General features: G+C 49.8%; 1 protein-coding gene across 9 annotated transcripts in view; it reads right to left on the reverse strand.

The window, feature by feature from the left end:
* SLC25A48 (solute carrier family 25 member 48) overlaps positions 1 to 17,555 on the reverse strand; it is a 233,579-nt gene that overhangs the window by 205,939 nt on the left and 10,085 nt on the right. For 3 of the 9 annotated variants that reach the window (XM_078067482.1, XM_078067492.1, XM_078067486.1), the window contains exon 1: positions 3,416 to 3,532. The exons of 1 other annotated variant lie outside the window; for it this stretch is intronic. The gene's annotated coding sequence lies outside the window, so the exon portion shown is untranslated. Of the gene's footprint in view, positions 1 to 3,415; positions 3,533 to 5,686; positions 5,751 to 6,828; positions 6,888 to 17,555 lie in introns of those variants that run through there. 5 more of the 9 variants (XM_078067485.1, XM_078067483.1, XM_078067491.1 and 2 more) reach the window with 5 other exon arrangements.

Consider the following 17,555-nt stretch of genomic DNA (forward strand, 5'->3'; position numbering starts at 1 on the left):
CCATCTGTTCAATGAAGACCCAAATCAAAATCCCTATCCCCCTCTCGGTGTCTGTTCACATGAGATTCCCCAGACAATTGGGAGTATCAGATTCTGGTTTCAGGAGAACAAAATCAGCGGAGCAGCTGTACTTCCCAGAGGACTGAGGAAAATCGTTCCTTGACGATGTGGTTGGCATGCACTGCGAGTGGGGGATTAGCTACTTCAGAGGAGTGGTAATGGGATATGGGCCTCTGACATCTTATTCCGATGCACGGATCCTGGGGAGGGCTGAAGCATATCAGGAAGATTGGGGAAACCCTGTAGACCCGAAGGTGCACTCCCTCTCTCCACATCAGTTCTGAGCACATCTCCCCTCCAACTGCCCGCTGCCGGTTTTGGTCAAGTCTGGAGCCCTTTCCTACCACAGGCTGCTGACTTGCTTCCTTCTCTGAGCCTGGAAGGAGCTGCGGTGAGAGACAGGGCAGAGCCCCAAGACTCAGAGTATGCTGGAGCCTTACTTCGCTAAGCCACCTGGAGCTGTGGCAGCTCGGGGCGGGGGGGGCGGTAGTGGCGTGCACGTGAGTCCTTCAGTCTCACTGACTCAGCTCAGCTGTCCTCTCCATGTTTAGCCCTTGGGCTGGCATCCTGCTCCTGAGGCTGCAGGGTATGTCCAGCTGATGCTCTGCGTGACCTGCTCTGCCCCAGATCCGTAAGGGGTTCTCTGTACCTCTCCCCTCCCCCATCTATTCAAACAGCCCCTCATGGGATAGATCACAGAAGGGGCCTGGGCCCCAGCTCCATGTTCCAGCCCCAAGTGTCTGCAGAGCTAGGAATGCAGGCTTTGAGCCAGATGGGCCCATTCAAATCCTGGCTCCTCTCCTTAAAAGCTGAGTGACTACGGACAAGTGACTTAATTTCTCCCAAGCCCAACTTTAGAGTTGAGCATTAAATGTCTCAACACAGAAAGTAAAAATTCAATACACAGTTACTTATTATTATTACCATCCTACCTTTAAAATTTCCAACATAACATGACATTTACCAGGCATAAAAAGGTCAGATGTGGGGGCACATATCTACCAAGAAAAGAAATTGGAACCTCAATGAACTTCCATACCTCAGTTAATCACTTATATAATAGGAATAATAATAATGCTTAGCCTCAAAGAATTTTTTGAAAAACACTAAATGAGAAAATTAAGTAGAATATGTAAAACTTTGTGCGGCACATAATAGGCACACAGTAAATTGGCAGCTAATAACAATAAATTCACGTTAGTCACAAGAATGTATTTAACAATTTAGCAAAGACTCTTACATCTGGGGGGGAAAAAACCTTAAAATCTAGTCTCACCTTGTACCCAGTAGCTAAGTTTCTTTAAAGTTATATATATTTAAACTTTTGGATGCTGGGCACCCCCCCCCAAAAAGCTGGTGAATGCAATGCTTCCTTCTCCCTGAAAAAAAAAATGCACAGACTATTTTATAAACAATTTCAGAAGATTCTGGGATTCCCCCAATGTCATCCTGATGAGTCCTTAGATTCTGTGTGAGTAATTCCTGCCTTAGACCATTCCAGATGGGGCATCCAGAGGCTGCTTGAATGCTTCTACTACCAGGAGTCCCCCAATTCATAAAGCAGCTCACTCTGTTGTTGGAAAAACTGCTAAAAAGTTGTACAATTCTTCCTTGAACCAGGTCACTAAAAGATGCTTCCTGAGGTCTATCTTTGGAGCAACACAGAGGTAGCAGGATGCCTTTTCCAGGTGCCAGCCCTTGGCATTTGTGGAAGGCAGGACCCAGGCCGTGACACGTCTGATCCTCTCCAGGCTAACCCTGTGCATCCTCTCAGCCATTCTAGGGGACGACTGCCAGGCCCTTTGCCATCCAGGTCACCGCACCCAAACCACCTCCTGCATGCCTGTGGTTCCTTTCCTCTATCTAGGATATTGTGCTTTTATGAACACCTCCTAAGTCCCAGCTACTGTTCTTAGCCACCTTATCACATCCTTTAGGGCAGGCATCTACCTGATCCCCAAGGCCTCATCATATAAGAGCAGAGTTTCATGCCACACACACTCCCCTCTCCAACCCTGTTTTGGGCCAACTGATCTTATGAACCTAAGTGCACCACTGTACATCTGTCCCAATTAAATTTAGTCTTGCTGATTTCTTCCCTGACACTCTAAACCTTTCAGGAGTGTCTGGAATTCACATTCTATCACCCAGTGTATTAATTCTGTCTCTCAGCTTTGAGACGCTTGCAAATCCCATCCAAGGTAAGGCCATCAGTAAGACTTACACATCTCCCTGTGTTAAGCTCGAGGCAAAGTGCCTTACACATGTTGTCATTAAATTTTCACATCAACTCTGTGAATTAGGCATTGACATCTATACTATCATCCCTGTTTCATAAAACACAACGGAGTCTGATGGAGAGTCTATCACTTGTGTAAGGCCACCCAGGTACCCAAGAGCCAAGCCAGGATTTTGACCCAGGCCCGTCCGAGCCACACTATTTTCTACACCGAATGGCATTTTTTCCGAGGTATGTCCGTCTCTCCACCAAGGCTGTGGGATCTCTGACAATAGTGAATAGGTTTTGTCTCCAAATTCCCAGCCCCTGACGAGTGCCTGGTGCAGAATAGTTGTTTTATGACTAAGAGGAAAGCAAGGAAAGGGGTCACAGGGCTGAGCCCTGAAGCTCAGGTTCTTCTTTTAGAGCATTTAGTCTACCCTGTGGAACATTAGGATACGTTGATGTCCATGCATGACCAGAAGGTTCCGTGTCCCCAGCCGCCAGGATCGCGCTGGACTGTGACATCCATTCACTCACGTCATTGGAAAGCTGACCCAGAACAGTGGCCTCGCATCCCTCCCACACCCCGCTGCACCCGAGCCCAGCCGGGGGCTCTCCCTGCGCGCCCCACTCCTCCCGCCCCACTGCCGGCCTCCTCAGCACAGGGGGCTCCGTGGTGGCAGAGAGAAGGTTCAGGAAGCCTCCGGCTCGAGACTTCTCAAATGTTCCTGACGAACTCAAACACTCCTTTTCATGAAATGGACTCTGGAACGAACTCCCAGAACTTTCATTCCGAGGAATCAGGCCGAGGGAACAGGCTTAAGACAATGACGGAACAGCGCCCCGCTGGTGTCAAACCACGGTCTGTGTGCCGACCCGGTTCCGTCCACACAGCACCACGTTTCCACGCACACCCCTCTCATGGCATACAACCCCTACCATGGCCTGTTCCTTCTACTACGGGCTGCAAGGTCTTAATTCTTCTGCGAACTATCAAGCAGGAGTCCCACTGAAGATACCCACATGGGTTAACAGACGAAAAGACAGACCCAGGGAAGACCCGGCGCTCACGTGAAGGAGAAAGAGCGGGGGCGCCATCTTGTGGTGACTTCACAACTTGCAAGCCGAACTTACCCCTTCCGCGGTAACACCATCCCGGCCTCTCCCTCTTCACTTGGGAAGCCCCTTCCCCAGCCTGTGAAGCCTAAGGGGCGCTGTGAACCACGGTGTCCACGCCCAGCGGTAGACACCATCCCTGACCCAGGATGGCCAGTCAGAGCCCAGCATCGACCCCCCCCAGCACGCTGATTGGCTGAGGCGAGGACACATGACCCAAGAAAGCCAATCAGGGACTTCACAAGATTTACTGAGAGAAGCTGGAGCAACAGGCTTCTCTTTCCCATGATCACAAGCTATAAGGATATGGACTCAGGGCATCGCGGGTCGTGTTTGGGATCGTTTGAAGAAAACCTGCCCGAGCACAAAGCTAACACAGAAGGAATCGGGGCAGAGAAATGGAGGGCCGGGACTACAACCACATGGGTTAGCCCCTAGATCAAACTCTTCCTGAACTTGTACCTACGCTCCTCGGGTATAGGAGCCAACTCGTTCTGGTTTTGCTTAAGCAAGAATCAAGTCTCTGTCACTTGTAATCAAGAGACATTACACATCTATAAAAGTAAAAGAAAAAAATTAAGCCCAGTTGCAAAAAATAAATAATGCATACATTAACTTTATAATAAGGCTTTTAAAAGCAAATAACTATTAATACCAGCTCTACTAAATTCAAATGAAATAATTACATGATACAATAAATCTTAAAGCCATGGATCTCGATCTAATCGATTAAAATATAAAGTTAGTGGGGAAGAAAGATCTCCACCAACAGGTCAACAAGAAGTGATTGCTGAGTATAAAAGAACCTTTTCTGAGTATTTTGTATTGTCAAATCTCTCTTTGCAGCATGTGTGGCAATATGGAAATATCCTCAGGAACTGTTGGATAAAACTTTTCAGCCAATAAAACCATTTTTAGGAGTCCATCCTGAGAAAAGAATCCCAATCAAGGAAAATGATACTTGCATGGAGATGTTCACTGCAGCATTATTTACAACAGGTATAAATAAATAAATCAGCAAACTCAAAAGGTTAGGATACATGAATGTTATGTAACATCAATTTCATTACATATACATAACCAGGCAACCTATTCATACACCAACTACAGAAATATTTATTCAGGGGCACCTGGGTAGTTCAGTCGGTTAGGCACTGGACTCTCGATTTTGGCTCAGGTCATGATCTCAGGATCTTGAGATCGAGCCCTGCATCTGAGCGTGGAGCCCGCTTAGGATTCTCTCTCTCTCTCTCTGCCCCTCTCCCCAGTCACCTCGCTCTCTCTCTCTAAAAAAAAAAAAAAAGAAAAATATTTACTCAAACACTTGCTGAATACCAGCAATAATTTACTGAGTTCTTATTGTGGGCAATGTACTTTCCCTCCTTCACGTCATTTCACCCTGCAACAATTTAAATGTTATGGACTTCTTTATAAACCCTTCTATAAGTGCGTAATCTAAGGCTTGGAGGAGTTTATACCTTTCTGGTGAGAGTGACAAAGGATTTGAATCCAGGAGTCCTAATACAAACTCCACACACATGCTACTTGCCATGAAGCAGGTGAGGCAATGAGGTCACCTGAGTTACATGTATAGGCAGCACATGACCTCTGTGGGAGGTACTCTGTATTTTTAGCCTTTCCAGCTCACGTTCCAGGTGGAGGCAAAGGAAAGAGCCTTTATCAGCATCTGCCAGGGGTCAGGCACTGAGCCAGGTTCTTTGTTTCCACTGTCTACATTAACCCTTGTAATGATTCCCGGGGCGAGGTGGGGTGGGGGGAGACCTCACAAAACCTTCATTTCTACAGAAGCCAAGAGAGATCCAGAGGTTTGTTCCTGGTCAGGGGCATGGCCTCTTATCCACATGTGTAACAAAAAGATGAATGGGAGAAATCATGGAGACCTGCTCAGTCACAGCAGAGGATAAGGAGCAGGGAAAGGTCTGGAGGGCTCTGAAAGTCAGGCAGAAGGATATCTGTGCCATAACGCCTGGAATGGGGAGAACAATACTGTATAAACGACTACCATTATAGGGCTCTTACTCCAAGCCAACACTATCCATGATTTCTCACCTCATCCTAAGAGCAGGCCTTCAATCCAGCATTATTATCCCATTTTACAGATTAGGACTTGCAGCAAGTAGTACAACCAGGCTACAGATAAAGACCCAGTCTCTCGACACCACAGCACGTGGCCTTTCTGGAGCCCAGCAATCTCCACACCTGGACGGTTGAGCCTGTGGCACATTTCCAAACACGAGAGACAGAGAGGGGCTGGGTGGCATACCTCACATGGCTCCGGGAGGGGTTCCGAACGGCAGCAGCATAGCTGGTGGGAGACAGCAGCCCAGCTCCCCACTAATTGTCCCTCTTTGTGGTGTTCAGTGAAGGACTCAGAAGAAACCAATCTTTGTGTCTTTTCATGGTTAAAATTCTACATAGAACAGAAACCTCAAAGCAGCCACCAAGCCAGTCTTTGTTGGGTTTCTAGGCAGTAAGGACGCTGCATCTCAACACTTAGCGCTCAGAGAGAAAGGGGCTCGGTTATTCAAAGGGGAACTCAACAAGAGCCTTTTTCTCCCAAGTCCTTGCAATTTTGGACTCACTTTTAATCCCCGGAAGAAATGTTGGATCCCTTTTCTCCTCCACATCCCAACGTTGTTCTTGCAAGTTCACAAACTGTCAGTGGAAGATTTTCAGAAGTTGGGCAGTTCCCACTTTGTTCCCCATTCTGATAGAACCGGTTTGGTTTTCAGAACCTTGAAACCTTCCTTTTTGAAAAACATCAATACATTCATATATATATAGATAGATAGATCTCAAGTTTCTAAATACAAAGAAATATATGCATTGTAGTTTCACAAACAAGCCTCAACTGCATTCCTTCAAAATAAGGTGCCAGGCAGGGGAAGCTGGCTAAATGTGCTTGTCCTAAAAAAGCATACATATCCTTAAAAAAAAAAAGCCAAAGGCAGGTTTAGGTGCCTGGGTTCTGCAAACACACCCTCCCCAGGTAGGAGAGGGGCTGTTTCCAGCTCCTTGAGCAATAAACAGCTTCTAAAGGCCAAGAAAGACCTCTTGCCTTCTCTGGGCCCCGAACTCCTCCATGGGCCAGTTATCATCATCAACATCATCACCAAAACTATCACTTGCAGAGCGACTAAAACGCGCAGGGCCGTCCCTGAGACACATGACAGACTTTATTCTATCCAATCCTCAAACTTTCTGGAGAAGAGGAATGCTTACCCCCATTTGTCAGACGTGGAACCCGAAACTTAAGGACTCTAAAGAACGACAGAGCCAGCAAGTGGCAAAGCTGGAGGGAAGCCAAAACTGAAGAACTCCAGTCCAAGTTCTTCCTGCCTCAACCTCCCACGCCTCTGCCCCTCTCCAAACCCGGTACCTCGCTGATAAGAAGATGGACAGACCTGTACCTTAGCCTGTGATGCCGAGGTGGGAGCTTTCCTCCTCCTCTCCGAGAGGCTTCCTGTTGACGCACCCACACAGGCTGTTCCCAAACAAATGCTCTCTGACCTCTCTCCCCAGACAAAGCAGTACTCCGGACTCTCTCTTCTTTATAACTCTTGTCAGCCAACCAACTGTATGCAAAAACCCTGCTCAAGGATTCTGGGATCCAACGACGGCAATGGTTCAGCCATTCTGGAGAGTAGTTTGACAGAATATTATTATCAAAAATGTTCATTTCTGGGGCGCCTGGGTGGCTCAGTCGTTAAGCGTCTGCCTTCGGCTCAGGTCATGATCCCAGGGTCCTGGGATCGAGCCCCGCATCGGGCTCCCTGCTCTGTGGGAAGCCTGTTTCTCCCTCTCCCACTCTCCCTGCTTGTGTTCCCTCTCTCACTGTTTCTCTCTCTGTTAAAAATAAAAAAAATCTTTAAAAAAAAAAAAAATTCATTTCTGACACTCTACAAAATATCTAACCAGTACCCCTTAAATGGATGGCACACTCAAACGGGGCAATTCAAGATGATTTAATAAAGGAAGGTCACTGATGTGCTGGGGCCAGCACTACCAGCCCATGAGAGCCAATGGCGACATTTTCAGAATGTTTATGAGCCAGTTCCTACATTGTTGGTAAGCCTGGAACCAGCCATGGTGGGAGAGTTTACACTACAGAAAGCAGAAAATGTTACAAATCAGGGTTTGGTTTGGTTTGGTTTTTCGGAGAGAGAGAGTCATTAAACATTTACCAGCACACCCTTGGAAGAATCTGTAAAAATGTGGGCAAAGTTAAGGGAACTCAAGTTGGATAATGCAGTCCTCTGAGGTTAGCAACAGTGGGGAGCTGTGAGCAGCCAAGCCCTGAAGGGGCAAGGAATGGTACCAAACCCAAACTGTAGCTGAAGGGGAGGGCAAGGGGACAGAACCTTTGAGAGAGGCGATCCCGTAGGGCAGGAGATAAGGGAAAAAATACTCCAATCTCAGCCCCTTCCCACCAAACCACCTCTGGCCTGCTGTTGATGGAGCCCACCTGAAAGACAAGGGTGTGGGAGCCTCCCCCTCCCCCACAAAGCCCAGAATGATTATCTTCCAGAGCACCATGCAGAGGAATGAAAGGTAGAACGTGGACCTGGGGCACCCTGTATCCAGAACAAGATGCCACCAATTATTAAATACACACACACACACACTCTCTTTCTCTCTCTGCACAAGTACATATATGTATTTCCAGAAGAGCCCCCAAGTAACTGGTAACAGGGATTACCTCCAGGGAAGGATGCTGGCAACTGGGTCAGCAGAGGGAGACTCTTTTCATTAGACTCTCTTCCATACTGTTGGACTTTTATTTCTGTGCATATAGGTTTTTCTTTTTAACAGCAGTGCTTTTCTTTCTCTCTTTACACATTTGGGATGCCTAGCAAGTGCAGAACTCATTTGGTGGGACAGTAACTGGCCGCCACAGGGCATGATTTCAGGGAGCACCATTTGCTGAGGAGAGACGGACACCTCCTGGGAAAAGGCCATGCAGCAACCTATGGGGAAAGCACGGACGGCCCTGTGATACAAGGTAGGATCCGCGCCGGGAAAAACGTGGACTTGGGAGCTGGACTCTGCCCCAGATCGGCTCTGGGAACTGGGCAAGCCCTCTGAGCTTCCGTTCCCTGGCCCGTGGTGGAAGGAAACGGCCCCTAAGGTGGCGGGGCAGGAGGGGCTGGTGTGGGTGCCAAGGAGAGGGGATTTCCTTCAAGGCAGAGATTTTGTGGTCCCCGTCAAGGGACTGGAGTGGGGGTGGGGGCTGCTTCTGAACACTTTTTCTCTTTCCAAGTCCTTTGCACACACCTCGCAGGCCTGGAGTCTGGAAAAGGCTTCCCGGAGCGAGCAGATGCCTCTGGGAGGCGCGAGCCGGGCTCCCCCTTGTGGCTGCTTACGCAGCTCCCTGGACGTGGCACGGGGGTCCCCGGGGGAGCGCAAGGGCTGGGAAACGCTCCAAAGAAAGACTTCGCCCACAAGTTCACGGCCACCTTTGCCTCCTCCTCCCTCTCACCCTTTCAACACGGTGCCTTCGGAGGAAAATTCGCCCCTGTGGAGGCTAGCCCAGGTCCCACCCGGGACGAGGGCTGCGTGTCACCTCCTAAAAGCCCCTCCGAGGGCCTTCTCGCACTGCTCCATCGAGACCTTCGACAGGACAAAGTGCCAAAACAGAATGCTGTGGCATCTCTGTTCTACATTTAATAAGTGAATGCTTTGAAACTCTGGTAAACACGACATGAAATTTTGTCACAGGACCCCTAAGATTGTGGCAGACTTTTAAAACTATGAATGTGGAGGCACCTGGGTGGCTCAGTCCTTAAGCGTCTGCCTTCAGCTCAGGTCCCGGGATCGAGGCCCACATCAGGCTCCCTGCTCAGCTGGGAGCCTGCTTCTCCCTCTCCCTGTACCCCTCCACCCTGCTCGTGCAATACTGCAGTGAGTACCTTCTGCAAAAAAAGCACCCCAAATGTGTAAAGAGAGAAAGAAAAGCATTGCTGTTAAAAAAAAACAAAAACAAAAATAAAAAGCCCTTGCTTTTTGAAAAGGTACTATATGCACAGAAATAAAAGTCCAACAGTATGGAAGACAGTCTAATGAAAAGAGCTGTGAATTCGTAGTATAATATGGTATGATCCGGAAACAGAGGCAAATTCAAAGTTGTAGGCTACCTACTTTCTCTCCAGCCTGTCATTTTTAATTATAAACTCACTGGAGATAATGTTCAAAGTTAAACGGCAGCCCCTCTCTGTGTGACAGGAGGGGCCAAATGACTCTCCTGCCCCTGCCCCCTCAGGCCCCTTGCCCCTACAGGTGCCCCCTAGGTCCCCTTTAGGGAGCACTTGCTAAGTAAGAGAGCTCCCATTCGTTCCCATGAGATGTTCAGAAAGCACATCCGGGTAGCCAAGGGGAGGGCTGGCCTAAAGGACCCGGGCTCCACACCTGCACTGAAGGACCAGGGATGCTTCTGGTAAAGTTGGAGCTTTCTGGAAAGGGCCTCATCCATCGGCTTCTTGGTGACCCAGGACAAGGGACTGAGGCCTGAAAGGCGAAAGGCCTCAACCTAGACCCAGATCTGTCCCCAACTTCCTCTCAAATGTCCTTTCAAGGAGCCACACTGTCCCTGATTGAGGCTCAGAGAAAGATCATCGTTACTGTGACAGAAAGGTGGAGGGAGGCCATGCCCACACTGGACTCCATTCCCTAGGAAATGTCATCAGCTTCCCCATGTGTTTAGCATCATGGTGCTAGGGGGCGAGTTCTAGAAGGCCTCGGCAGGTCCCCTTGTCCAACCCTCATATTTCACAAACAGGTAAACTGAGGTCACAAAGGGAGCACAGCCTAATTATGAGGCCTTGGCAGGGGAACAATGCCCTAGTATCCTAGGAGGCCCCCCCACCGCACGCTGCATAACAATAGGAGGCGGAGTCCCCAGTGACCAAGGCCCTGGCACCAGCCACAGGGCCATGTGTCTTAGCTGCTGTGGTGAACAGAGCCAGGCCCAGGATGCAAGTAGCGGGCCACAGGGCAGGCCAGGAAGATCAGAGGCTTTGCCAGAGGCATTGTGGCCTGTAAACTGGAAGCAACAACCACCTCTTTACGACCAGGGTAGAGAGAAAGTAGTCCTTACAATCATTTTAATGGAAACTAAGAAAAAGAAGCAGAAGTCATGTGTTTCTATGTTGGAGGAACATTTGCTTACCACGCAAGCTTTGAGTCTCCATGTAAGCACTCCTTCCTCCCTGAAGCCTTCCTAGTTCTGTCAGGCAGGCTTGAGTGACTCCCTAACTGGGGGTCACCAAGAGCTCCCTGCTCTCCTCCTAGATGATGAGCCCCCCAAGGGTGAAACCCAAGGCCAAGGCTTCTCTGGGACACTCCCGGGAATAAGCGCAGTATTGAAACCTAGCAGGTGCTCAGTAAATATTTGACACCAACTAAATGAATAGCTACCTGGACTCATCCCTAATTACGATAAAGTACAAAAAGCTTATGAATGCAACTTGGTAAATCTTGATATCAAGGAATCAGAAAATATGGAAGAACAAAGCATAACAAGAATCCTTTGAGAAACAAGTTATCTTACACATACAAGGTTTACAGTGTTTCCAGTTCAGTGGGTAATCCTCCCATAAAAGTTCTCAGATTCTAGAACTCTGGACCAGGTATGACCGACCAAGGTTTATCAGCTCTAGACCCAAGGCAGCAAAGGCCCAGGGAGGAGAAGCAGGGTCAGGCTGCAGTGAGATCAGAATTCCATTTGATTTTTTGCTTATCTATAACTTTCCTTTTTCAAAACCACTAACTTAAATATGGAATAATATACTTAATTTGAAAACTAAAAAATAATCTAAAGATACACACTGTAAGATAGAGGGTCTCCCTGCCATTCTTGTCTCCACACACTCACTCAGGCAACCACTGTGTTAACAGTTTTCCATGCATGCTTCAGAGGTTTTTTAGGCTTAGCCAAGCAAGATGAGTATTTATTTTATATTCCCTCTTTATACACACACACACTACGGCAGAGTATATACACTGTTAGTCTCTGCTCTTGTTTTGTTCTCTTTTTTTTAAGATTTTATTTATTTGCACAAGCAGTGGGAGTGGCAGGCAGAGCAGGAAGCAGATTCCCCGCTGAGCAAGGAGCCCAATGCAGGACTCGATCCCAGGACCTTGGGATCATGACCTGAGCTAAAATCAAGAGTCAGATGCTTAACCGACTGAGCCACCCAGGCATCCCTATTTTTCTCTCTTAATATACCTTGGATACTTTTCTACATGGGTAGAGGTCTTTTATTATTTTCTTACAGCTACACAGTATTCTTCTGTATGGATGCAACATACTTTATTTACCGCTCCTCCTCTCTCAGGGATCGCTTTCACCTTTTGTATTTCAAACAATACTGCAGTGAGTAGCTTCTGCAAAAATATGTGCTTGCTCAGGTTTGCCACTTTGCCAGAGCCTCTCCATGTTCCTCAAGCTAACCCAGATCCTTCACTTTTGGTACATCCCACACCCGTTTATTTTCTGAGATCCACTGGTGCCCAGGAGGAGGGACCAAAGTAGGCAGCTCAACCTTCCAACCTGGCCCTCTCCATGCCGGAGGCAGAGCTGGGCCCCCAGGTTCTCCTGCACACCCTTACCCACCCCACTCCGTCCAGGGCAGGCCTGCACCCAGGGAATGTAACACTTCATGGGTGATGATGGAGCCATGGGTCCTCTCGAGTCGTACATCCGTCACCCTCTTCCACCAACAGGTGGCGCTGCTTTCCGCCTTTAGACAGTTAATCTGCTCCACAGGAAGCACTACTCCTGCAAGAGTAATAAACTCTTCACTCTGGGAATAAATGATGGCTTTTCAGCCGTATGATTATCCACACACCTCTCTACATGATCCTCCAACAGCCTAAGGCCATGACTACAATTTTCTCTGGTTTCTCCCTTCTCGGTCCCTTTCCATGTTGCAGGTACAGACAGTTTGCCTCATTCCCCTGGACGCTGGGAGACAGAAGCACCCAGTAGTTATGAACTTGGGCTCTTGAATCAGACTTTTGTTCAAAATCCGATTCCACCACGTGCCTTGTTGCGTGGCCTCTGCCAACTGGCTTCACCTGTCCGAGCTTCCACCACCTCCTCTACAGGACTGGAGGACAGCACTACACACCTCACTGAGCAGGCGGGAGGATTAAATCAGGTGTCACGCAAGCAGCGTGCTAGGCACACGGCAGGTGTTACACTGACCTGCTCTGCCTGCCCAAATTTCGCACCTCGCTTGGGAAGTCTTTCTCAACATACACTGATCTTCCATCAGGTCGTCACACACTACAAGCTTGTTCCTGCCCCAAAGTCCGCACTTGCTAGGGCCTCTGCCTACAATGCTCTCCCTCTTGATCCCCCCCATGGCTGGCTCCTTCTCATCCTTTAAGTCTCAGCTTCTGAGTCATCTCAGAGATCGTCCTTGTCACCTCAGCTGGAGTAGGGATCTCCTGTTTTGCCTCCCCCAGTGGCACCCTGCTTATTTAGCACCTGTTACCACCTGCTATCTTAGGTGTGCACTCATTTTTGTGACTGTGCTCTCTTCTCCTGTTGGAATGCATTCCAGGAGGGCAGCTTCATTTTCCTCGGGTTTCCCAGCATTGCACACAATGACCCCTGCACCCGGGAGGTATCCCATAACTGACTGGTGGATGACTGGCTGAGTGGATGAGAGCACGTAGGCAGGGTTGTGTTTGAACTCCGTCCACTGGCCGCTTTGCACACCCGTGTTCTGATTCGCAGGCACAGGACCAGCTCTTTGAGGGCAGGAATGGCGTCTCCTCTCCTCCCACGTGCAGCCCTCAATGGGCGGAGCCAGGACCTGGGGGGAGGGGAGCAACTGAGAGGGCTGCTGAGGGCTTGTTGGTGGGAGGGGCCCCTGACATTCCCACCCTAAACACACCATCACATGTGGATTCCTGGAAGTGACAGAGATGCACCCTGGCCCCTGCCACTCCGAATGGCCTTCCTTTGAACCAGTCCCAGCTGTCTTCCTGCTGACGGTCACCCACCCAGGTGTGTCTTGCCCCCAGCAACTGCTCAGCCCCTACTCTGCACTGAGGGGCCCCTCCTCTTTGCTGCAACTCATGAGTGTTCCAGGGATGTCCATTCTCCATTTTGGATGGGAAAGCCTGTCCCCATCCATTCCCACGCTGCTTAGAGAGGCATGCCCTCACAGCTCTTTCATAAAGAGAAGAGACATCTCCTACCGCAGCAGGTACAGCCGTCCCCTCTGGGCACAAACAGTTCGATTCAGGGAGCCCCATGGATTCAAGCAAGACAGAAAATCATCCTAGGGGAGGCCAGCCCAAGTAAGAAATGTGCTATGTCCAGCCAAGTCAGAAAATGTCCCCATGCCTAGAGAGACACCCATCTTGGACATACACCCCTCAGAAGCACCCAGCCGCACCCTCTGTAAAACTGGAATCACACACGTGACGCACTCTCTCTTCTGCCCAGATTTTCCTGGAGCTGGGGAGATGGAGACACAACGGCAAGGCACACACACTTCACCATTTAAAATAGATCCAAATCCAGGTCCACATTCAACCACACAACATACTGGGCACCTCTTAAGCAGCAAGCACTGTTCTGGTGGTGGGGGAGACAGCAGTTGCTGCCCCACATGGAACTTTCGGTTTAGTCAGAGGCATAGACAAGGCAGAGCAAGCAAATAAGCATGCAGACTACCCACACGCTTACGGGCTGGTGAGTCAACGCTGAGATGCAGTGACCGCTGGGCTTTGTGGAGGGTGGCTATGGCCAGCCTCATCAGGAGGTCCTCCTCTGAGAAGAGGCCAGCATGGGGAGAGCGCTCCAGGAGAACAAGCTCAAAGCCCTGAAGAGCATTTAAAGGCACTAAATGGAGACCAGTGTTGCTGGAACCCAGAAGGCAGAGGGCAGAGGAACTGGCCCTCTCCATGAGGTTGAGATAACCCACAAGACACCCCCAAGTTGGCAGGTGGCAGAGAGCATCGAGCCTTGTTAACTAGAGTTAAAAGATGGGGGTATTCTATACTGAGGGCCATGGGAAACCTCTGAAGGGTTTTAGGCAGGGAAGTTAAATGATCTTCTCTACTCAGGAGAAGTTGACTTAACATCCTGGCCATGAATGAATGAGCGAATGAATGAATTGAATGAACAACTACAGAACCAATGAACGTGAGTCACTTAGAGTCTCTCAGTGCTAAGATCATGCTGAGTTCTTCAGGGACATGGGGACAAGAAGCCTAGGACAGCCCATAACTCTAGAACCATGAACTCCACACCAAACACAGCACAGACACTATCCCTTGGTCACTCAAGAGGCTGCTGGCTTCAGCTCATCCGCATGGTTCAGCTCTCTGGCCCCTCTGAAGCTCTGCCCATCAGGCAGACAGGGAGACCAGAGAGGAGAGGGAAACATTTAATGTCACACAGCCAGGTGACCCCACAAGACCTCAGATGAGGGCAGCACTGGAGCCTGGAGGTTTCCCCCTGGACTGCAAGCCCCTGGGGACACCTAACACCCCTCCATCTCCTACCACGTCATTCTTTTTTGAGATTCAGAGAATGAGAGAAGAAGGATTTTCTCAAGGTAGCAGAGGGAACCCAGACCTCTCGATTCCCACCAAGAAAACAAGGACAGAAGCTGACTTCAAAGCCAACAATGTCTCCTGTACGCCACGGTCACAGCCCTTCTCCACAAGAGAAACCAACCAACAGACAAGAACAGACCTTCTCCCTCACCCGCACCTGCGACAGCTGCCCTCCCCCACAAAGTTAGGGCTGTGGTTTCCATCCCATGTCCCAGCCCCTGGGTGGAGCTGGCCCCGGAGTGAGTGTTCACATAAAGTGAGAAAGGGAGATGACGAGCGGTCAATGTCATGGGCACTGAAGCCAGATAGCCCTGGGCTCCAACTCTGGTTCTATGGCCTGCCAGCCCCATGACCTTGGTCATGTATCAAAACCTCCTTGGGCCTCAGTCTCCTCATATTTGAACGGCAGATTAAAATGCACAGGCTTGCAACTTTAACAAAATTATGCATATTGAGGGTGAAGCTCAACGTCCCTCTGAAAAAAATTGTTCAGAAACAGTATTTATATCAATGCGAATGTTGATGATGGTGGTGGAGTCAAGCAGTACAGAGGACTTTTACTGAGCATCTGGACCCTGGGCGTTCCCAGGTTTCATGCTAACCAGGGGTATCTGGAACATATTTGTTAAAGCAGGAAAGAAGACGGGGATGCTTTAGAAAGATTTCTGCAGAGCCCGCAAATGAGCAGAAAGTCTAGTGTGGCTGGCTTCCCAGCATCCCACCCCCACCACAGCCCAGACTCCAGGAGAGCCACCTCCCAGCCCCCACCCCGGGATACACCCCTCGGTGGTAACAGGTGTCCAGGTGCTGCGGTGAGAGCTGGTGTTGTCACCACAGTAGCTCCCCTCTCCTCTCTCCTGCAGTGTCCAGAGAGGAAGCTGGAGGCATCTGTGGGAGCAGAAAGAGTATCATGTGGCCTGGGCTTCGGCAGAGCTTGGCTACGACTTACCTGTGGCCATGGGTATGACTGGCGGTAAAGGCGTGACCAGGGTTTCGATTTGCCCTTGCCTGAACCCCACAGCCAGCAGGGGTAATTAGGGACCTCTCCTCGGATTATGGTCCTCCGTTTCCCACCCCATCCCATTCTAACTCCTAAAGTTACACCACCACGGAATGAGTGAACAGATTTCCACCCAGCAAGCCTCTGGCAGCCAGGCGCTGAGCACCCAGCAGAGCCTGGGGCTGCGGTGCCAACTTGTGAGCCAACTCTCAGGTTACAGAGGTGGGGTGATCCCAGAGAAGAGATGCAACCCAACTAACTCCCTGCTCTACAGGTGAGGAAGGGCCGGGTGTGGGCACACACGTGTACATGCATGTCAACCACACACAGGCAGACACACATGTATGAACGCGCAGTGGCCACACACAAAACCCTTCTCTCCGCAAATACCCTTTGAGCACCAGGTATGCGAGGCCGGGCACTTTGCCTGAGGTCACAAAGAGGGTATGGCAGAAAAGAAAGGCCTCACCTATGGGCAGATGTGACCACGTCATCTTTGCTTCTCCTGCTCCCTTTCTAGGGCAGACTCCACCCCACAGACCCTTCTCTCCCCCCACCCCCACATTGTTATTGCTATTACTAGGGTCATATTGGGCCTAGTGGTGCTTCTCTATTGCATCCAGTAAACAAGGGCCATTAGATCAATGCATTCCATGGCAGTCTGCTTTACTTAGATTGATAATGAGTAATATATTTCGGTGCCCACACTTTGTGGGCACCCACAGGGCCTGAGCTGCAGGTGCAAAGTGAAGCTGCCTCCCTTCCTGCGAAGAGCAATCACTACCTTCTCCTTCAGCACACACACACACAGTGGGAACTGATTTTCACACTTTTCCTGCTTATCTTTCTCACTCTGGTTTGTGTCTTCCCCACCTGCCCCAGGTTCTTGATGCTTATCGCCTGGTGCCTGCTTCTCTTTTACTATTTCTGCTTCAGAAATACTGAAGTGTCCACCCTGGCTACAATTAACATCAGCTGGGGCACTCAGCACAGCAAAATCTAGGCATTATTACGTGAGCATTTCATCCAGAATGGCCCCTTCCCTGTCCTCATCACACAGCACAGAAAAAAGGAATGAGAGACACAGTGACCGCCCTACTCGGAATATCCAGGTCCTCTGCATCTTTTTTCCAACACACACTGCCAATCTGTCATTAGATACTAGGGCACTGCACCCAGTCATAAGCCCCCTGGGGTCAGGAGGCACTGGGCTCTTGGGGACCGAGTCCTCCTGGCTGTCAGAAGGCAGTCCTTCTGAGAAGTCGGAGTGGGCTGTGTCTTCCCTCCCACCGCCCCCACCCCCACTTCAGATGCAAAGTGCACATATGGCTCATCTCCATCTTTGGGGGAGGTTCCGTCTAAAGTCCTCCCAAAGATTCAGATTGTATGACAAATCACGTTCTAGACTATCGTGGCGAGAAAGGGCCGGGGCATTTGCATCATTACCCCCAGACAACAGCTTCATTAGGCTGAAAGAGAGGTTTGCAGCCGCGTGAGCTCTGCCACTGACCTGGGCCTCTCACTTCCCCCATTGTCTGTGGGCTCCAAGGCTCTCACTCC

Source organism: Halichoerus grypus, chromosome 2 (genome assembly GCF_964656455.1).
Source record: "Halichoerus grypus chromosome 2, mHalGry1.hap1.1, whole genome shotgun sequence".
NCBI classification, from domain to species: domain Eukaryota; kingdom Metazoa; phylum Chordata; class Mammalia; order Carnivora; family Phocidae; genus Halichoerus; species Halichoerus grypus.